The sequence below is a fragment of the Cervus elaphus genome, chromosome 20, assembly GCF_910594005.1.
Source record: "Cervus elaphus chromosome 20, mCerEla1.1, whole genome shotgun sequence".
NCBI classification, from domain to species: domain Eukaryota; kingdom Metazoa; phylum Chordata; class Mammalia; order Artiodactyla; family Cervidae; genus Cervus; species Cervus elaphus.
In genome coordinates, this window is record NC_057834.1 from 89769143 (window position 1) to 89792841 (window position 23699).

The window sequence follows — 23699 nt, forward strand, 5'->3', positions numbered from 1 at the left end:
ATTTATAAGGCCTCCTCAGACAACCATTTTGCCTTTTTGCATTTCTTTTCCATGGGGATGGTCTTGATTCCTGTCTCCTGTACAGTGTCACGAACCTCTGTCCATAGATCATCAGGCTCTCTGTCTATCAGATCTAGTCCCTTAAATCTATTTCTCACTTCCACTGTATAGTCATAAAGGGTTTGATTTAGGTCATACCTGAATGGTCCAGTGGTTATCCCTGCTTTCTTCAGTTTAAGTCTGAATTTGGCAATAAGGAGTTCATGATCTGAGCCACAGTCAGCTCCCGGTCTTGTTTTTCAGATTAGTATACCTTTAAATTAACCTTTGATCAAAAATAGATTTTTAATTCCTACCTATTTCTCTCTTCCCACAAAATCATTTTTCCAGATGTAGAGAATAGAACACAGCACATAGGTTATCAAATTCTGTGTCCTGAAAACTGCATAAATGATCATAATTTCATTGATATGCACTACCAAAAATAATAAAATATGATAGAGAGATGGAAGTTTTTTTTTAAGCAACACTATTCCTATCACACACACACACACACTGAGCTAAAAATGGGAAAGGTAATACAATAAGGAAATAACCTATTTTAACATAATTTCTTGGATATTCATATGTAGACATAGCACTCAGCTCTTTTTCACCATGAAATGTCTACTCTACAATTGTTCTTTTACAATAAGCTCATACTCTAAAACTGAAAAAAGAAAAAAGAAATCTTAAACAAGTCAATTATTTTATGCATAGGGGAATAACAAAAGATGATTTATTTTAATGCAAATGGATAAGGAAAAATAAATGAGAAATATTAATGGTATTCTTTTATCAAATTTATGGCCATAAGCAATTGTAAAAATATATGTAAGAAAAAAGTGATGCAGTGAACCTAAAACCATGGTGAAAAAACAAGTATACTAATCAAGAAGGATTATTTTTTGAAAAATAAATATTTTAATACTCAGTTCCATAAAGTAATTTTGCCTTCCATGAAGAATACAAAGATGCAATTTCAAACAGATATACTTAGATTTCACATATTTTTGTTAGAAATTTATTTTCTGTATAGGTATAGAAAGAAGTATATAGTAGATATTAGTATTATTGAAAAAATGTCCTAATTACTTCTCACTTAAACACTTAGTAGAAACAATCCTTCTTTTGGTCTGACAGAGGTTGCCCATTTATTTTTTATTTTGTGAAGTATTTATGGCAGGAATGAACAGTGAAGCTCAGTGCTTGTTTATAAAAGCACTCCTGAATCAAGGGTATAGTAGAGATCAGAAGGATTAGTGGAGGTTTGAAAAGGTATTTTACTTTTTTCCATCATTGAACACAGTGGAGTCAATACAAAAAGTTTCTAGATCCAGAAAGACTGAAATAGGATTAGAATTTTTATTTCTTTCCCAAGGCCTCATCATCAGTTTAAATTCTGAATCTGTAAGCAACATTTTGCAAAACAGTTCTACTTGTAAGCTTGACCCCAGTCATTCCTTTGGTCCCCAGGGACACTCTATCCTTCTGAAAGCCCGGGCTATATACCATGGGGTGGGCAGATGTGCAGGAGTGCATGGGATCCTTTCCTTTGGTGAGTCTGATTGGCACCCTTAGGGCTTCCCTGGTGGTTCAGACGGTAAAGTGTCTGCTTGTAATGCTGGAGACCAGAGTTCGATCCCTGGGTTGGGAAGATCCCCTGGAGAAGGAAATGGCAACCCACCCCAGTATTCTTGCCTGGAAAATCCCATGCACAGAGGAGCCTGGTAGGCGACATTTCATGGGGTCACAGAGTCAGACACAACTGAGCAAGTTCACTTTCTTTCACTTTCATGTGAAAAGTCTCCCATCCTTTTTGTGAAGGCCTCTGGTTATTGCTCCTAAACTGAGCCTGGATGACTGAAATCTGGGCCCGGTGGACAAGAGGTATGCCAGACAGAGCAAAGAGAGAGGGTGAGAGCATAGAGAGCAGAGTAGCATTATGTTAGAAAAAGCCAGACAGATCCCAGGGTTCCCAATCCCAACTCTGGTTAATGTGAATTTGCATGCATCACTCAATCTCTTTAAGTCTAAGTTTCTTCATTAGTAAAGAGACAATAAAAATACAAAAGCCCTTTACTTACTAATAGTTTAGGTTGTCAACAGCTGTTCAGAGATTCATTTGCTTGTTTGAAAGTGAAAGTGAAGTTGCTCAGTCGTGTCTGACTCTTTGTGACCCCATGGATTGTAGCCTACCAGGCTCCTCAGTCTATGGAGTTTTCCAGGCAAGAGTACTGGAGTGGGTTGCCATTTCCTTCTCCAGGGGATCTTCCCAACCCAGGATCGAACCCGGGTCTCCTGCATTGCCGGCAGACGCTTTTACCATCTGAGCCACCAGGGAAGCACCAAAGTAATCAATTTTTAAATTCCTTTCAAAATGGCAGTCTAAGCTGATCCTTTAAAGCTGAAAACCAGGAATATTTTCTCTCCTTCTTGTATTATCAGGGTACCTTTTTATTTTTATTCATTTATTTTTATTAGTTGGAGGCTAATTACTTTACAATATTGTAGTGGTTTTTGCCATACGTTGACATCAGGGTACCTTTTTAAAAAATAGAATCCTTTTGCCCATTGCAAATCTGGAGAGAAATGCATACAATTTCCCCACTGCCCTCCCACCAGAAATGATGCCCACAATTGTTAGAGGGAAAACTGCCTTCTCCAGAATCTACACTCAGTGCCAAGTCCACTTCTTCACATGGGCTTCCCATGTGGCCCTAATAGTAAAGAACCCTCCTGCCAATGCAGGAGACCTAAGAGACACAGGTTTGATCTATGTGTCAGAAAGATCCCTTGGAGCCCTTAGAGAAGGGCTTGGCAACCCACTCCAGTATTCTTGCCTGGAGAATCCCATGGACAGAGCGGCCTAATGGGCTACTGACTAGTCTATTGACCTTTGGGACCATTCTCAGAACAGGGGAGTAGTTTTATCAGCAACTTCCACAGCTTTATATGGAAAATGTGAAGTCAAGTAGTGTGTGTGTGTGTGTGTCTGGTTTGTGTGTATCTATAGGTTTCCATTAGAAAGGGAAGGAAACTCACCCCTGCCATGACCAGGACCCAGCAAATGGTAAGTAAACAACTTATATTTATTGCATAAATGAAGAGAAGATGACTCGAATGATTAGTCAAACTGGAATACCCAGACTTTCTGCTGCTATATTAGAGCTTTTCCCCATGCCCTGAAAGTTCTGGGTAGGAGTGTCTTTGGCAGGCCTCCTACACACATCAAATGGGAAAACTAATCAGTAGAAAACTGCCTACTATCTCTTTGCTTTATGCCTCCAGACTCAGACTAAACTATGGATTTTCTTTCTTTATTCTTTCTTTTATTAATGTCCCCAGAAATCTTTTAGACTAGTAAATCTCTCTGAGAACACAGCAGTTGTTAGCAAGAAGGAAGAAACAGAAACCTTTTTAACCATCTCTTAAAATGAACTCAGGGATAATTATAAACTTACAAGTATAAACATGTTCAATCAAAATTGAATTCAGTTCTAAAGAGACTGACTAATAGCATCCCAAACATCTCGGTGTGTGGAGATCCAGATTATGACTGGCCGAGTGTATAATTCATTGAAAGCATCAGTTATAACAAATATTCTGACATGAAACGCAGGGGGAAAGTCCTGGGCTGATGTCACATCTATCTGTCTATCTTTCTGTCCATTCATCTATTCACCATTCATCCACCCATCCATCCATCTACCTATCCATTCATCCATTCATCTGCCCACCTATGCATCCATCCATCTATCCATTCCATCAATCTATTTACCTAATGTTATTGAGGTTTCCCTTCCTGAGAAGACAATATCAGGACATAGTTAAGAACAATTTATTATGGAGTATAATTTGATAACTCAGGTCTTCTGAAAAACTAGATGCAACAAGAAGGTTTTACACATCTTTCATACTTTTGAAGGTCCCAAAAGTCAAGGATATTAAGGGAGAAGTATGTTTTTTTCCCTAAGAAGAGAGTGAAACTTTTTAAGAATTAGGTACATGTGTTATGTTTTTTTTCTTTTCTGTTTATCCATAAATCACCTTACAAATGGAAATCGTGGGATATCATGTTTGTTAAGACTGACTGTTGGGACTGCTAGCTTTCTATTTAAAAACAAAATCAGTTCTAGATGTGTTTAAAAAATAGCTGTTTAAATAGCTTCATTTGTATGTCAGTGCTTTTACATTCTCTATATTTGTTAGAAAGATATATTTATTTCCAAGAATCACAATTAAAATCACATGGCCATATAATGACTTCAGCAGCCACTGAAAGTTATCCCCTGCTTTCCAGGCGGTGCTAGTGATAGAGAATCTGCCTGTCAATGCAGGAGACAGATCTGGGTTTGGTCCCTGGGTTAGGAAGTTCCTCTGGAGGAGGACATGGCAACCCACTCCAGTATTCTTGCCTGGAGAATCCCATGGACAGAGGAGCCTCACGGGCTACAATCCATGGAGTCACAAAGAGTCAGACACGACTGAAGTGACTTACCACACATACAGCAACCCATATTTAGAGTCATGTCCTAAGGGAATCCAGGAGGCCCTTCTGGATAAAATGCAGGGTGAAGGGGCATCATGAAGGCAGCTTCCACTCCACATTCTTTCTTATGCTGACTGTGATGGGCTTTGTGTGAATCAGGACAAATCTTAAGAGATTTCTGCAGGTAAGTGGTTAGTGTTCTGTAAGAGTAAGTCCCCCCTATTCACCATCAAGGCACTGACCTATGACCTATGACATCAGCACACTTATTCCATTGTAATGAAATCATTTATTTAAGGGCTATATTTCCCTTAGACTCCAGACCACCTGACCTACCTCTTGAGAAATCTGCATGCAGGTCAACAAGCAACAGTTAGAACTGGACATGGAACAACAAACTGGTTCCAAATCGGAAAAGGAGTATGTCAAGGCTGTATATTGTCACCATGCTTATTTAACTTATAGGCAGAGTACATTATGAGAAAAGCTGGGCTGGATGAAGCACAAGCTGGAATCAAGACTGCAGGTGGAAATGTCAATAACCTCAGATATGGAGATGACACCACCCTTACGGTAAAAAGTGAAGAAGAGCTAAAGAGCCACTTGATGAAAGTGAAAGAGGAGAGTGAAAAGGTAGGTTTAAAACTCAACATTCAGAAAACTAAAATCATGGCATATGGTCCCATCACTTCATGGCAAACAGATGGGGAAACAATGGAAACAGTGACAGATTTTATTTTGGGGGGGGCTGCAAAATCACTGCAGATGGTGACTGCAGCCATGAAATTAAAAGATGCTTGCTCCTTGGAAGAAAAGCTATGACCAACCTGGACAGCATATTAAAAAGCAGAGACATTACTTTACCAACAAAGGTCCATTTTGTCAAAGCTTTGGTTTTTCCAGTAGTCATGTATGGATGTGATAATTGGACTATAAAGAAAGCTGAACACCAAAGAGTTGATGCATTTGAACTGTGGTGTTGGAGAAGACTCTTGAGAGTCCCTTGGACTACAAGGAGATCCAACCAGTCCATCCTAAAGGAAACAAGTCCTGAATATTCATTGGAAGGACTGATGCTGAAGCAAAAACTCCAATACTTTGGCCACCTGATGTGAAGAACCGACTCATTGGAAAAGACCCTGATGCTGGGAAAGATTGAAGGTGGGCGGAGAAGGAGATGACAGAGGATGAGATGGTTGGATGGCATCACCAATGCAATGGACAAGAGTTTGAGCAAGCTCTGGGAATTGGTGATGGACAAGGAAGCCTGGCATGCTGCAGTCTATGGGGTCACAAAGAGTCGGACACAACTGAGCAAATGAACTTTCTTTCTTTTTCCCTTAGACTCCAGTATGAGTACCTTGAGAGCAGAGGTTGTGTCCCATTTACCTTTGATTCCCCAATAAGTATCATAACTGGTAGGAATTCAATAATTAATTATTGGAATGAAAATATACTTTGGGGAAGTAGAGCAAACAGTCTCAGAAAAAGTGGCTGGGAGGTGATCTTGAAACTCTGGACAGTGTGGTTACATTCTTTACCAAAGAAGGAAAATATAAAAATAGTTTAGAAAGATAGTTTATAAAATATCTCTTTGTTCTGCCAAGTTTAATTTATTAACACCGTGCCCTGTTAAAGGCCAGCAGAGCTTTGGATCTCTTTTTATTTTCTTCTTTTATTCATCTAAATAAGATGAATAGTTATTTCAAAATGCTCACCATGTCATGATTTCATTATCTAGTTTGGGCAGTAAGAACTCAAGGTAGGAGCTAATAACCCTGTTGCTAGTAAGGAGATCAAATTAAAAATTAACAATGTGATCACATAAAATTCCAGCGATAGCATCACCATTAGCTCTGCAAAACAATACAGTTCTTTACAGAATCTTCTTTTGCTTCTATACTGCGTTTCGTCTGATAATTACTTGCCAACAAAGACATCATACTAATTACAATATGTTATGCAAGGGGCAGGAGAACTGATAAATGATTCATTGATTATTTTGTTTCAAAAATAATTCTTCCATTCTTGTCCTTAAATTACACATGGATTATAAATGGAAGCTTTAAGTGCTTTCCCAGAGAGTTGTTTAGAAGAAATCATGTTGACAGTTTTAATTCTTAGCAACTTAGCGACTGTGAGTGGATACACATTTAAAAAAAAAAAAAGAATGAGGACAACACACAAAATTTGAATCTTTTGCATGTGAGGAAATGAGTAGTTCTTTTAAAAGGAAATCTGCTGTATAAAACATTCTTTGCTTCTCTCTCTGATATTTCGAGTCTTCCCAGGTGGCTCAGTGGTAAAGAAGCCACCTGCCAATGCAGGAGACACAGGAGGCGTGAGTTTGATCCCTGGGTCAGGAAGATCCCCTGGAGTAGGAAATTGCAACCCACTCCAGCATTCTTGCCTGGAGAATTCCGTGGACAGGGGAGCCTGGCAGGCTACAGTCCATGGCGTCACAAAGAGCAGACATGACTAAGCAACTGAGCAGACATGATACTTCAGTCCCCATCTTGCCAAATTACATGAGGCACATCTCCCTCTTCTCTACATCCCCAGGTGGATGGCCAGCAGGGGCAAGATGTCACATAGCACTTATTCTGGTTTTCCTGTCTGGAAAAGGTCAACACATAGTAGCTAATTTGTCTGAGGACAATGGCTGTGTAATAACAAGAATTTGGCTGAAGAAAGGGTGTGAGCCAGTTCAGAAGGTCTTCAGTGACTCAGGAAGAGGGACCAGGAGGTCTAAGATGAAGAAGAGTAGAGAGGGGATGGAGTGAGAGACAGAGGGCTCCAAGGTTCTGTTTGATGCCTTCTCTTCCCTAAGTGAGTGAGGGAGTTAATAAATATGTAAGTTTATAATCTCTCCTGTGTGTAGTGTTCCTCATCAATAACAGGCCCTGATCTGTTCTTTGTGTATTGTCTCAACTGTTTTTGCATTTCTGTACCCTCATCTCAGTTAAGGTTTGTCAGCAGTCATGTAGCCAGAAGCATTTCCTCGTCATCTCCATCTCTTTGTTCTCCTTTAACTCCACATGCTTTTGCTGGACTTTTCTTTGTTTCTCAAATTCATCCTCTTTGTCTTTCACTTAGAACCTCATCTTCCCTGGTGTGAGCAACTACCATCACTTCTTGACTAGTCTCTCTGCTTTCAACCTTTTCTCCCATGTATCTATCTTCTAAACTGCTGCCACAGTGATTTTTCTATAATGCAAAGCTTTTATGTCATTATCTTTGCTTACAATACTTCCATTGCTTTCCACCACTAAGATCAGAGAACCAAGGCTAGGATTCTTTACCTTGTATTAAGAAAATCTTCATCAATTTACTCTTGTTTACACTTCTGGCCTCGTACATAGAAGCTGACTCTCACATGATATACATGAACCATTTAGAATAACTTATAGAGCTCTGTATTGTGCCATTTGTAAATTAAACTGACATTTATTGTTTAGATGCAAAGCACCAGACACTTTCTAGGTTCTGGGTATACAGATGTGGTATCTTTGTACAACCTGTTCTGGAATGCATGTCTTGGGGAGTCTTCACTGACTCTCTCAGGCAGAGGCAGCCAGGATCTTTCTGTGCTAATGAATATATTGCCAAACACACATAGCTCTGATATGTCATATTATAAATACATATTTTGGTATCTCTTTTCTTCACTAAACTCTAGGGTTGAAGTCCTTGAAGACAAAGGCTGTGTGTCCTTCATCTCCATATCCTCAGCGTATGGAGTAGGGGCTGTCAGGAGTAGATGGCTGGAAAATGTTTTCTGAATGAATGACAAATACTGTCCATCATATGTGTCCAGGATACATGGACTTCATGCACATCAGCCTCACACTTTACAAAGTACAGACCCATTACCAGAGGACCCACATAAACACATACTGTCAAAGTGATACCCTAAATTTCCAGATAAAAATAGAATTTGTTTTGGTGAAAAATAAAAATAAACAAATCTAGAAAGAAAATAATAGTTTTCTCAGGGGGGTGGGTTCCCAGAGGGAACCTGAGCACAGGCTTGAAATATCACTCCCCTACACACACACACAGACACATAGACACACAGACACACACACACTCCATCTAGTTAACTCAATAATCCCCATATCTTCACTCATTTGCATTTTTTCAGAAAATCTTCTCTAACTCCCACCTCTCCCCAGATTAAGCAAAGTCCCCCTGTCATGTATTCTTATAGCATCAGCTATCCTCCTAGCCTTTATCTACCTGTAATCATATTTATTCATGCAATCATTTGACTAATTTCTATTTCCTCTTCCAAACCATAAGCTCAACAAGGACAGGCTCCATGCCAGTTATGCAGGAGATGTTGAATGACAAACAAATGATCTAATTTAATCCTCATAATAATTATTCAAGGTAAACACCATTATCACCTGCATTTTCCAGAAAATAGACACTGAGAACAACAACCTGACTAAGGTCACATAATCAGAAATGAAATCCTGGGACAGTTACTGGTTTCCTGTATCACAGAGAACTAATCTAGAGCTATTTAAAAACTTTAAGTGAATGAGCTCAGCTTTATTATTCAATGTTGAATGCCCAAGAAAATTATTAATTTTAAACATGAGTTTTTAAAAAATTGAGTGGATCCACAGAGAGTTCATTTTTTTAATCTCTCAGCTCTGATTGGAAATAATTCAGTATTAAGAAAGCTGCTAAAATCTCCACCATGAAGATCCATGTGGGTGCCTGAAGTCTGACAATAGAAAAGGTAAGCCTATTTTCTCCTCTAATGTATGGTTCTTGTATAATTCCCAGCATGAGTTTGAAATAATTAAAAAAGTAATCTGGTGTTTGCAATGTAGTGAAACAGATCTGACAACTGGGTATTGAAAAATTTATTGTTGCATTATTTTATAGCCTTCCTAAAATCCTAATCTTATTCCTTTATAGAATGGATAGGTCCTTTGCTAGTACAAGGCATTGAGACATAATGGCAGGTGAAAGATGGTCACATTCAGCAGTTGCTCAGAACCTCAGTAAAGTGTGGGTCTTGATTGCACAGGGTTCCACAAACCCCAGGGAATGGGAGGTGGAAATAGAGGCACCTCTTGAGTATAGACGTACCACATGACATGACTTGATGTGAGGGATATGAGACATGTGTGCTCAGTCCTGTCTGACTCTTTGTGACTCCATGGACTGTAGCCCACCAGGCTCCTCTATCCATGGAATTCTCCAGGCAAGAATACTGGAATGGGTTGCCACTTCCTCTTCTAGGGGATCTTCCCAACCCAGGGATCAAAGCCGCGTCTCTTATATCTCCTGCATCGCAGGTCAGTTCTTTACCACTGTCCCACCTTGGAAGCCCATAATATAACTTAGCCACACTGAATACAGTTTTCAAGGTCCCTTTGCTGATCCTGCTCTTAGCTACCACTGGATTCAGCCAGAGATGACTAAAATACATGCCTGGTTTTCAGGGTACTTAGCCCAGTGAAAAGGCAGGTGCCACCATACAAAATGGAATCTACCTGCTACCCCTCCAAAAGAAAGTAAAGAGTATTGTTGCCCCCTGTTTGCCAAACTTGGTGTGGATAAAAGCTCTATGCATGCAGGAGTGCTGGTCATCAAGCAAGAACTTGTTTTTAAGTCATTAAATACCTGAATGCCCAGTTTATCTGTTTCTGGTAGAATTTTGCTATCTTCAATAATAATTTAAGCTACCCTTAAGCCAGTCTTTAGTTCCCTTTGCTTCAGGTGGATTCTCTGAATATTATTCAGGCAACTGTGCAGTTAGGACCAGAGCTCTGAAAAGTCAGCCCTAGCCACCTAACATGTTGCTTCGTATTAATGCTGAATTTCAGACATGAATTATTTTAATGGCCCATTTTATTAGCTACTGTCTGAATTCTTACAAAAATTACCCAGTTTTATTCTCTAATCACTTGATAAAAATCTCCAGTTTTTCTCACTTAGAAGGAGAGAGTGAAAACCAGGTCAGGGCACTTTGTCCTGCCCACCAGACAGATCCCTCTACACCAGGGCAATGGGCAGGCCTTCTGGTGAGTAGGAATGAACTATATGTTAGAAAGTACAGGGTGAAAGGAAACCTCAGTTCAGGGCTGCTTTCCTCACCTGGAAAAATACAGACTTCTTACAGGCTCCTGTAGAAGTGTCTGACTGTCATGTGAAAGAGTTTAGCCCTAATGATAAGTCCTCAGAATAACAAATAGATATTTGCCAATGGCAGGAAATATTGGAGACCAAAGCAGTGCTTTGTTATGATGGAACGTTTTGGTGCATTATTCATGCATTTTTGCTTTTATTCAGAGCTGTGTAGACACACGTCTACTACATTAGCTTTCCCTTTCTAATGGAATTACTGTGGGCAGAAGTAGGTTCCTATCACCATGTGTAATGTATCAATAGGGTCTAGACACAAAAAGAAACCACTCTGTACTTCAAGTAGAGAAAATTTAACACTGGAATTAGTTACACAGAAAGACATGAAAAGCCAATCAAGGGAAGATGAGACATCCCAAATATAGGCAGCAGCAGGAAGCCAATACCCTCAAGAAGTGATATTTCCAGAAATCAGTATACTCAGGCTGGAACAAGTATCACTATGGAGGCTGCCGAGCAGAAGCTGGAGGCCACGGAGGGAAGGGATGTCCCCTGGGGAGTGGGTAGAGCTAAAGGAGAAACAGCTTCTACTGGAAATACCCCCAAAGGCACTGGGAGAAATACCTTGCTTTCTCAGTCCTCCCATCCTCCAGTCTTCTGCTAGTACCTCTTGCTGATGAAAATTACCCGGAATTTGGTTGTCAAGGGAACCTGAAAAAAGGTGTTTCCTGTGATTAACAGTAAAGCAGGGAAGGGAGGGAAATGGACCTAAGGACAAACAGGCAAATAGCCAACCAGAACACATGTGCTGCACTCCAGCCTTCCACCCATGGCAAGTATCAAGCGCATTCCTTCCGTGCTATCAGCTTTGCAATTCAGTTAACTTTCTCTTCTTCTTAGGTGTCTATTGACTATTACTGACCTATCTCTTGTGTCCTGTTTAACACACAGATGCTGAAGTTTGCTGTGATAGAAAAGCAGAGATCAAGAAGGAGGTGCTAAAAGTGGAAGACAGTGGCATTGTACACTTTATTTGACTATAGTTTCATTTAAAAAAAATATAGGGGAATGTTTTATTTTTATTATTTAAATTTTTTTTTTTTTTCTTTTGACAGACTTAAAAAAAAAAAAGGTACTAATGACCACTGAGCATTTACCAAGTCCATCCTTCATTTTTAGGATCAGTGTCTAGCAAGGAGCAGAATATCTATATGTAAAAAAGGAGAGGAACAAAATGTGTTCGCCGCATCAGTCAACCCTACCTCCATCCTTTTCTGGCATTCCTCAGGCTGGCTGGAACACAGCGCCCCTGGTATGCTTTCCAGGTTCCTGGAGGCCCAGGTAAACCATCCTTGGTGGATGCTCTTGATGAGCTCAGGCTGCCACAACCAGCAATGGGCTCTGTCTGCACCTTCTGGTGCTGTGAGCCTGCCTCTTGTTAATCCCAGCCTCCCTTTCCTGCCCACCTGCCATTTCTCTTATGCCACTGAAACTCAATTAGATTTGAATCTCATTGCCAGAGGGTTGGGGTGTCTTCACGAATTCTATTTATCAGGAGTCCATTATATGTCTGGAATTGGACCAGACACTTTTCCTGGATTATTTCATTTAATCCTCATGGGAACTCCCAGTTTAGAGATGAAGAGACTGATTCAGAGATTGTTTGCCCAGAGTCATCCAACTGGTAAGTCAGAGAAGTGTGATTTGAACTGAATTTTGTGTCCAAGCACATGCTCCATTACACCTTCTGACAGCCCAGGGCCAGAACAGGGCAGCAGGGCGGCAGGCTGCTCCTCACTTACACCAGGTGTCAGCGCCTAAGGAATGTGGCCCTTTAACCAGCCTTCTCAAAGCCAGCCACAGCGCCGTACACAGATAGAAGCTGAGCAGAACTGGATGGGCAGGAAGGCCTTCGTGGACACCTGGCCAGCCAGTGCCATGTACATGCCCACCATGCCCTGACCAGAACTCACACAATATGCTCTCCCAGTGCCTGGACTTCTAATCAGCCTTCCATCTCACAGAATGAATTGGTGTCAGATAATCAAATACATTTCTTTCCTTGTCTCTTCTCATTTAGGGGGCTTATTTTGTACCATGTATCAAGACTAATATAAAATCATTCTAATAATAATCCACCCAAACTGGCCTTTGTATCTGGTGCTTGCTGAAATATAACAGAAACCTTTCCATTTCGGTTTTAAAGAATTGCTTCATCTAACCAACTGGAAGCAAACTGACATACTTTCTAACATAAAGGCTACAGGCCATCAGGTAAATGCAAAAATTCTGTTAGTTTTCAGACCTAAGGTTTATGATATTCATTTTAAAATAAAAATCCTATACAGGAAAAGTCCCAGGGATAGTTTCAGTTTTAAAAGCATTCACTTAGCTATTATATAAGGGCCAAGAAGGCAGTAGTTCCTGAGTTACCATGTAGATACTTTTTTTCCTGCTCATTGACTTTGACAAAGACAGTAAATAGCATACAGAGAATAGATACATTTGAAAGAAATATTAAAACACTGACTCATGTAACATTAAGATGTATAAAGTCTCTTGCATAGAGTGAGAGAAAAATTAAAATGCTTTTGGTTCCTAATGAAACTGCACCAGGCTCATATAAATCTAAATTCCTTACCTTAACCTGAGCTTAAAATAATGGGCTAACTGACAGAGCTTTACAAATCCTAGCAATGAACATTATCATTTATTACCAGAATGAGTGATAATAGGAGTGGCAAGGAGATATCACATATTGGGAAGTGTCCAAAGAGTTTAGCAAGACAATATTTCTTTTTCACAATACAAAGATAAAAGAGTCGTGAAACTGAGAGCTCATTTCATTTACTTGGAAGAGAAGGGCAGGTGGGTGTCCTCGTTAAACAGATTGCAACCCTTTCCTCCAGAAGCATAAAGGAGAATGAATAAACACAGGAGGTAATATTCACTCCACAGTGCAAGAAGGTACATGGATTTAAAGTCCATCTCAGTAATTAAATTTCAGTGTTGACACAGTACATCTCAACATTCAGAGTTCTAAATATAGTTTATACAGTGCCTGTGAGCAAAATGCAACACACATGAATATTTATCTCTGCAGCGATGATTCTTCTGTCACATGCTCAGAAAAGAAGGGTTGCGATTAGGACAGACCAGAACAGAGTCCGCAGAATCTGATGATAATCAGTTCACATAGCTGAAATAATCTCATGGCCTTCTCTGAGGCCGTGGTTTTCTACACATTTTTGGTTGCAGAAACTTTTGTACAATGAAATTTAATTAGTAGCCAAATATTTGAAGTGGATTGAAGTGGAGTAGACCTATAGATTTATGAGGGGGCCAGGGGTGCTCCAGACCTTTGACTTCTTAATGCTGCAGCCAACTCTCAGATGCAAAACCTAAATCTACTATTTTAACCACAAATAAGTAAAATAAAAATCCATCTGGTATCTGATTGATTTTAAGGTACTGTGGTGATTTTGAGGTGCTCACAGGTGGTAGAGAGCTATTGTATTTCAAAGGAAGGTCTATGGAATCAGTTGATTAATAGCAAAGAAACAATATGATTAGGAGAAATAAATGTTATTTACTTTCTGCCACTCCTCAGGAAGATACTAACTTCATTAACAGTATCCCCAGGCCCTCAGCTTTGGGCCTGTTCCCATCTTGGCAGTTCATCTGCTCTGCGTATGCCTCGATCCCCAGTCTGTCCAGTCCTGCCCTCAGAGATGGTGTCTGTGCTGGGTTCTTCCTTTGCTGAATGTGGCTGTGACAGCAAGGTGCTGCTCTTCTTTTATGCCTAACATGTTTCTCCAGCATTAGTTCAGATCTCCTTAGGCACAGGCACTAAAGTATCCGTCATGTTGGGTAAGGCATGAGGTGGTAACAAAAGTACTCAGTGACTTGTAACAACTGAACAACTCTTGCTGGTGTTACATGACCATAATGGGTTTGCTAGATGTGTTCTTTACTCCAGGACTCAAGCTACTGCAATCCTCATATTTAGGACATTGCTGACCTTGTCACAGAAAACAAGGCCACGTGGCAGTATGCTCCATAAGGATTCTGAAAACTTTCTGTTGGAAGTGGCATGCATCACTTTTGCGCACATGCCACTGGCTCAAAAAAGTCAACTGTCCAAACTGGATATCAGAGAAGTGGGATGGGGGTGGGGGGGTGTATCATCTTTCCACAGAGAGGTGTCCCATAGGAAGGAGTGGCAATATTTTCAACGATCTGCTACAACTAATTATTAAGATTCCCTTCCTCACTCCACCCTTGAGAAAGCTCAGTTGTGTAATTTGGTTTTGTTTCTTCTGACACATAATTTCAGTGATGGGTGTCTTATTTCTCTAAAGTTGGCAGGACCCATGGCGCTTTCCACTGAGAGTCGGCAGTAGGATTTCTTTTATGCTCTTTTTTTCAAGCTTGATTTTTCTTTTAGGGCTGCCCATTAAATAATTTCATGCCTGAGGTTGCTGCTAGCTTTTAAAATATTTGGAAAGCAGAGACATCTAACATGCCCTGAAAAAGAGGACTGCTCTGCCTCAGTGCTGTTCACTCTCCCAGAAGGATGTTTTTATGGAATTTTATAATTATGGAAGGGCTTCCCTGGTGGCTCAGCTGGTAAAGAATCCTCCTGCAATGTGGGAGACCTGGGTTCGACCCCTGGGTTGGGAAGATCCTGGAGAAGGGAAAGGCTACCCACTCCAGTATTCTGGCCTAAAGAATTCCATGGACTGTATAGTTCACGGGGGTCACAAAGAATCAGACACAACCAAGCCACTTTCACTTTCTGAGGTGGCTCAGTGGTAAAGAATCCACCTGCCAATGTAGGAGATGTGGGTTCAGTCCCTAGGTTGGGAAGATCCCCTGGAGTAGTAAATGGCAACCCACTCCAGTACTCTTGCCTGGAAAATTCCATGGACAGAGGAGCCTGGCAGGCTATACTCCATAGGATCACAAAAGAGTCTGACATGGCTTGGTGACTAAACTGCAACATAATTATAGAATCACAGATGAAAATAAATAATTTTCATTACACATTAAGAGTGACACACTTGGTTTGCATCAAGAGGAACTGGACTATCATATGCTTTTCAGTGCATTTGTGGTTGACTGACTCATAACATATTCATTCATTCATTTGTTGAGCATTTCTGTCAACCAAGCAAGAAGTGTCCCACATAAAGTTGTGTCCTCCTGGAGTTTACAAATACAATCCAACCTGGGAGGGATAGTTGATGTCATAAATGGCATGTTCAATATCTGATATCACCACAAGTGCTATACTGATCCCAACTCTGCCATTTGCTGGCTGTAAGACCTACCTGCCTGGCTTCTATAACTTTCTCCATACTAAGGTGGGGAGAATATAAGTAACTGCCTCAAAGGTTTGTTGTGAAGATTTCCTGAGATAGTGGAAAGCACTTAAATGTGCCTAGAGCATGATGAATGCCTAATAAACATTAGTCCTGGGTTTCATCACCACCACAATCACATAAAATGTTAGAACAGGGATGAGGAAGAGAATCTGGCTTTGCAGAATTTCATCTGAAAAGGATCTGGAGGTCTTCATTGAAAAAATTCACAATAGGTCAATGGTATAAAGTAGCTATTTAAAAAACCTAAATCCAACTGAAATAATAGATGGAAAATATTAATATTTTAGCAAAGTCAATTCTCCTTCAGCCTTCTCTGTTCAAAACTCACCTAGAATATTGAATTATGCTTTTTGGTGTGAGGCCTGTATTTCTGAAAATAAATTACCAACTGAATCACACAGGTTCCTAAGAACATAGCCCCTATGAAGATGAGTTCTTGGCATTATATGCAGGCAAGCAGTCTTCCATTTTTGTTAAATCACTAGGAGTTATGACATGCTCTAGCTTTGGTTTCTTCTAGGGATATTTCAGACAATTGTTGGTCAATCCTATAGGGAGGCTTTACAATGCCCTTCAGAATGTCAAAAGGACTTACACCAATCCCTAATTTCCTGCTGATCTTTACCATCTGCTACCTTGACCTTTTCATCAAAAGCTCCTCAAGCTGCTAGAAGCCCTGCATGTTAACACCCAGTATGATACTCTTCCTGTTTCTTTGCCTCACCCGCAGCAGACCTGCATACATTTTGTCTGCTATTATGGTTTGAAGCCATTCACCAGAACACAGAAATATATGGCAAAAAGAGAGGTTTCTGAGGGGTATATAACGCATATTGCTGAACACTTTCAACTCAATATGATGCTGTGGTATGTTTGCTGGCTGAGATTATTTGCCATATGGGGCACGAATATTTGCTCCTAGAACCATATAGAACAGTCTACCACACCAGCTCTCACTGGCTTGGAGTACGCTGGCATTCCAAGGATCTTAAAAATTATGTATTAGCAATATGCTTTAATTAATTCTTCAATAAATACATATGTTTTCTTTGGGAAAACCAGTTCATATGCAAATAACTTTATAGCAAGGGGCAAATATTAAATGGAACATGTGTTCAAATTTAGCAGCATTTTAAAAAGGGTTAAGAATAAACTATTGTTGATTAAAGGTCACGAGAAATATAGGAAACTTAACTAGAGCAACTAAGAATGTGAGCATCCAAAGAAAAAGGTTTACTTGAAATCTACTTTCAAACAAAAAAAGGAAACTGACAAGCTCTGCCCAGTTCCAGGGGGCAGAAGGAGGACTAAAAACTGATAATTATGAAACAGTATATTTTCACTTAACTTGAGAAAAGTTTTTCTAAATTTCATACTATCCAAAAAAGGAATAGTTTGTCTTCTGTAATAATGAGCTTCTTATCACGAGAGGTAGTAAACTTGGATGACTGTTTATTACAGACAAAATATATGGGGCTTATTAACTGGGTAGCATGGTGGTTTATAAACAGTGGTCACAAATTGGCGATTGGACAAATTGGCATTCCTTCTGTAGAAAGGTGGGGTCCATATTTCTCTCCTTGAATCTGGGTAGACTTGTCACTGCTTTAATTAACAAAGGATGGTCGCAGTGATACTATATCACGTCCAAAGCTAGATCACAGTCACACAGCATCTGCCTTGTGGTCTTGGAATGCTTGATTTTGAGAGTCTCTCTCAGAACCCAACTGCCACGCTGTGAGAAATCCAAGCCATGGGGAAAGATCGCATGTGGGTGGAAAAAATTCTGATTACATTTAACCTTTCATTTATATCTATCTTCTATTTGAAAAATTATAAATGAAGTTCTACTAAAATGTAACATTCTGCATCACGGTGGCAGCATCAGGCATCCATATGTCAGAGAGTCAGCATATTAACATTCAGCATACTGCGACACACTCTGATTTAAGTGGTCTAGTCAAATTGGGTTATACGTTTATTTTTATATTAAATTTTTTATTAATTAGCCCTATTAAAGTGCACAATGGGCTTAAAGATATACCTGCAAAGAAACCACAGATTGACACAAATACTACCAATGCAAACACAAGCACGCAGCAGAAACTGGACAGAACTGACACATCCCCATCCAAGGTCAAGCTTCTTGCTAGTCACAGTGTCAGGACTAAAGCTGTGACGATCTGAACAGAACTAACTAAACAATTTAGAAACTAGGAGCAAATACAAAATACAGATTTATACCCATTATAATATTGACCCTCGCCTTAAGAGTTGTGCCTTGGTATATTAGCAATCATAGCATACATGTGCGTATTTGTAAATAATAGATACAAATGCACGCTTAGTTGCTCAGCCGTGAATCTGCCAGGTTCTTCTGGCCATGGGATTCTCCAAGCAAGAATACTGGAGTGGGTTGCCATTTCCTTCTCCAGGGGATCTTCTAGACCCAAGGATTGAACCTAGGTCTCTTGCATTGCAGACAGATTCTTTACCTTATGAGCCATCAACCATCCTCTTCTTTAGGTCCTACTTATCTCCAGGGTGACTGAGGGCTCGCGAAAGTCCACTCAGGTTGAAAAAAATAGAAAATTGCCAATGTTCAAATATTCAAATAGCTTAGACCAATAAAATGTCCGTTTCATATAGATGGTTTAACTTAACTTGTTGAGATTAAATGCTCAAAAATCACTTACCTTCAGAGTGAAGGCAATAAAAATCTGTCTGTAAAGTACAGATTTAAGGAATAAGATGTATGATAAGCATGGATTTAGTAAGTACACAGGAAACCATTCAAAATTGCTCTCCAACTTTATATGTAAGCACTGACACATGACGTGTTACAAAATTATTGCTATCTTTGTCTGGGGGATAAATGATTTTATTATGACACATGGACTCTTTCCAATTAGAGTGGCGCTTAGCACCCGGATATATTGTGAAGCCCTGACTTGAATGACAATGATTATTCTTTGCCCGACTCCATTCTGCAGTGATCTATGTAGAAAATCAACGTTCCTTAGGAAGAAACAAGGTTTTAAAAAGAATGATCTTTATGGGAGATAGTGGTTATAGAGAATTTTAGTGCCAATAAAAAGAAGATGAGGATTACTTGTTCCTTTGAGGCCGTGAGGTAATTAAAAAACAATATTTAGTGGCTTTTAGAACACCTATTTCCATGAAATCTCGGCACTGAACAATTCAGGGAAATCAGAATAGATAAATCACCTAAACAGAGCAGAAGAAATGGATAAAGCAACCATAATTCTATTCTATCTCCACCCCCTTCAGATTCACTAAATTATTTCAACCTCTTGGCACAAAGCCCCATAACACTCCAAAGCATGTGTCTTGCTTTGGTGCTCGTCAAAATTAGCATCTGAAAGACTGCACAGGGAATGCTTCTCCTACAAGGGATAGTTTTCTGTTGAAGCCCTCCTGCCAAATGGCTCAGGAAATCCATTCTCATCCTGCTCGTGTGTATCAACTCTCTCTCACCAGCTAATACAGTGCTCAGTTTCACAGCACAATATCTAAAGCTGAATTTATTCCTGAAAGTAAAAGGAGACTGTGGATCTTTTTCATCTGTTTTTTTCATCATTGATTCATTCAACAAGTATTGAGGTGGCTACCAGGTGCTAGGTGGTGATGAAGGAGACGCAGAAGACCATAGCAATTTGCAGTCTGGAACTGAGAGATCAACAAAAGAAAAAAAAAAATCAGAATTCTAAACACCAGGTGAATTTGCTTCCCTAAGATAACATGAAAATGTGAGAAGAATAAGACATGTTGTTGAAAACTAATGTGTTCTGGCACTTTTGTGTATCTCAGTCATTTACATTTAAAAACTAGCTCCTTGAGAAGCTATCCCAGAGTTGAAATCATGTGGCAGAACACCTGGAATAAACTGAAAATGGGATAGGGGAGGCTGAATAAAATGGGGAGGGAGTGACCCATTTCCAGAATCTCTGAGACACGAAATTGCAAGAGAGTGAATAGTGGACATAAATGTGTCAAAAGAGCCTAGCCAATTCTAAGGAGCTCCTACTGGGCAAAGATGGGACAGTTTGAGCATCAATAAGGATAATAACTATAACAGATAGAAATACTTCAATAAATTTTAAATGCTTGTGTTCTTCATGATATAAAAAAAATAATGGGCCCTGATAAAGAATGCCAAGGAGCTAAGTCATTATTTTGAAAACTATAAAGGAATGAAAATTTTATCATCTCTTTTCAACACTAACTGTACCACTGTTACCCAAAGAGTAATTAAGGGGAATTTTTTTGATTGTAGAAATATTACATCTAATAAATGAAGAATGAATGAGAAAATAAGAAAATCACTAATTTGTAATCTCTAATGAATTAGTGGATCTGGGCTTTGAACTCTAACAGCTAACATCCTTCGAAGAAACAACTAGGAATTGTTTAAGTATGTGAAAGTGAAAGTTGCTCAGTCGTGTCAGACTCTTTGTGACCCCATGGACTATATAGTCCATGGAATTCTCCAGGCCAGAATACTGGAGTGAGTACACTTTCCCTTCTCCAGGGGATCGTCCCAACCCAGAGATCAAACCCAGGTCCCCCACATTTCAGGCAGATTCTTTATCAGCTGAACCACACAAGGGAAATCCAAGAATACTAGAGAGTGTAGCCTATACCTTCCACAGCAGATCTTCCTGACCCAGGAATTGAACTGGGATCTTTTGCATTGCAGGCGGATTGTTTACCAACTGAACTATCAGGGAAGCCCTTTTAGTGTCTTAAACAATGTAGTAAGTTACTTTCACTGTAGTAAGTCCCCTACATATGAATGAGTTCCATTCTAACAGCATGTTCATAAGCCCAACAAAGTTAGCCTAGGTACCCAACTAATGCAGTCAGCTATATAGCACTGTACTGTAATAAGTTTATAACACTTTTCATAGAAATAATGCATAAAAACAAACACAAAAAAGTAAAACATTTTTAATCTTAATATAGTATCTTGAAAAGTACAGCAGTACAGTTCAACAGCTGGCACACAGAGGCTGGCATCATGTGTGCTGGTAAGAAGAGTTACTGACTGGAGGAGAAGGAGGAGATGGGCGATGGTAGAGCTGAAGGATCATCGGAATAGGAGATGGAGGGCAAGCTGCAGTTTCACTCACATCCGACACTGATGGCACAGGTTCTGGTTACTTGCTGAACTCAGTTCTATCAACCTCTTGAAAAAACAATCCAGTGATGTCTGGGTAGTAGCCCTTCTCTCATCATAGATAACACAGTAGTCCTGGATTGGATTCTGAACAGCTGCTACAACCTTCACGTACCATTCTGCTTTGGATCCTGTGCCTCAAAAACTAACCCCCAGGGCCTTTCTGGGGGTCTAGTGATTAAGAATATGCCTGCCAATGCAGGGGACACAGGTTCAATCCCTGGTCCAGGAAGATCCCACATCCCACAGAGCAACAAAGCCCATGCTGGACAAGAGAAGCCACCACAATGAGAAGCCCGTGGACAGCAAGACCCAGTGCAGCCAAAAATAGATAAATAAATCTTTTTTAAAAAGCACACACAGAAAAACTAACAATGCCTCCTCAAACAAATAAAACCCCCTTGCCATTTCCTGCATCATGAATCTCTTTGGCTCTTCAGTTACTTCTTTTTGTCACTCTTTTTCCTTTCTCTGGGCCTCTAATTCTATCAGGTCTTCATGAGTAAGCTCCTTGTGTTGCATAGCAAGAAGCTCAATGTTATAAGAATGACAGATGTCTACCATTTTTCTTCCTTACTCCACTCTTTCAATTATTTTCACTTTATCTCCATTGTTATTTCTTGGTGCTTCTTAGCAGTACCATCTACATCACCAGTGCTTTTACATTTGCTTCTGGGCATCCTGGGCTTGAAAGGAAGAGACTGTACTACTGTACTCTATATAGTACGGTAAGGAGCACAGAAGCACGATCACTGGTCAAGGATGAACACACATGACAATGTGTGACAGACACGTAAACTAACTTAAGTGACTGGACATGAGTGCTCATGTTCACATCTTTGAAAGTTCACAACTTGAAAGTTCATATGTAGGGGACCTATTGTATCTGTTTTCTATTAAGTAGACAATATCAGATATGTAGCTATATTATCCAAAAAATCAAATCTGAACATGGTCAAATCTCTAGATCCAACTACCAATTATAGAAGTAAGAGGATCAAAGGACAGTTTAAACTATACTGTGAAGACGCAATCAGCAAAAGCTAGACTGAGAGAAGGTGTAGGACACCAAGTATCTTTAACAAATGAACTGAAATGAAAAAAAAGGAGAGGAGTATATATCTATTTTGAAGAATCTTAAAGACATATCAATCAATGTAATATATGAACTTTATTTGGATCCAGTTTTTTTAAAGGTATAAATACTTATGACCCATGGAATAATTGAAGACGTAAACATTGGCTGGATATTTTATGATAGAAACATGTATCTTTAATTTATTTATTAATTTAATTTTTTAGTGTGGTATTAGTATTCTGGCCATATATAAAAACTGAGTTTTTATCTTCTAGAAGTAATACTGAACCATTTGGGGCTTCCCTGGGGGCTCAATGGTAAAAAAGCCACCTGTGATGTGGGAGAAGTGTGTTCGATCCTTGAGTCAGAAGGTCCCCTGAGAAGGAAATGGCAGTCAACTCCATTTCATGCCTGGGAAATCTTGCCTGGGTATTCTTTCTGGGAAATCCCACAGACAGAGAAGACTTGCAGGCTACAGTCCACAGGATTGAAAAAGAGTTGGACGTGATTTAGCCACTAAGCAACAACAACTGAACTATTTAGAAATATAATAATGAAAGTATATGACCCTGGATTTGCCTCAAAATAATACAAAGTGGGTTTGGGAAATGTGACTAATGGTGAAGATGAGTTAGGATAAACTGATGAGCTGATGTTTTGGGGGGCCAGTGATAGATATGCGGAGGTTCATTATAGTATTCTGTTCATGTTTGTGTATGTTTGGAATTCTCCACAATAAAGAGAAAAAAATAAGTAGACATAAAAATGCATGTACCCAAAAGACCACCAGGAACTTGCTAATTTAAGCTATTAATAGTTCAAGTTTTTCAGTCAAGGTAACATACACCTAATGGTCTGGTTTTCTCAGGGCCAAAGTATACCACATGAAGTACATGAATATATGTAAACATGACAGGAAGAAAAGAGGAAATTTCTCTCAAAGTGTATTGTGTAGAATATATAAAATGTGTATGTCCCTCTACACACAAATATGTGTATGCATAGATATCTCCTGAGAAGCATCATTTTGATATATTCTGCTTGACAATGTATTTCATCTTGTTGAAGAAGGCTGAGATCAGGCTGAAAACAAATATACCAATATTCCAATTAGCACAAAATCACATATCAGATTATGTACTAGACAAATGAGGCATGGGTAGGTAGCATATATAAAGTGTGTCCATGTGAATGTGGGCAACAGGTATCAACGATGAAGGGAATTCTACACTACCAAATATTTGTGTCTAGGTCAATTCCAGCCTGGAGAAAAGGCACTGGATTTAGGAATTCACACCGCAGAGCAGCTCCAAGTTTCCTGGGGCTAATCTTTAAAACTGAATACATATAGAACCTTCCAACAAATCAAGCAATAAAAAGATGGTTCACCTACTTTTC

At 39.6% G+C, this 23699-nt stretch overlaps 1 protein-coding gene across 4 annotated transcripts in view; it reads right to left on the reverse strand.

The window, feature by feature from the left end:
- Positions 1–23699, reverse strand: part of ST6GALNAC3 (ST6 N-acetylgalactosaminide alpha-2,6-sialyltransferase 3) — a 608849-nt gene that overhangs the window by 37888 nt on the left and 547262 nt on the right. Inside the window, exon 4 of one of the 4 annotated variants that reach the window (XR_006335819.1) lies at positions 11261–11347. The exons of the other annotated variants lie outside the window; for them this stretch is intronic. The gene's annotated coding sequence lies outside the window, so the exon portion shown is untranslated. The remainder of the gene's footprint in view (positions 1–11260; positions 11348–23699) is intronic. 4 annotated transcript variants of the gene reach the window in all.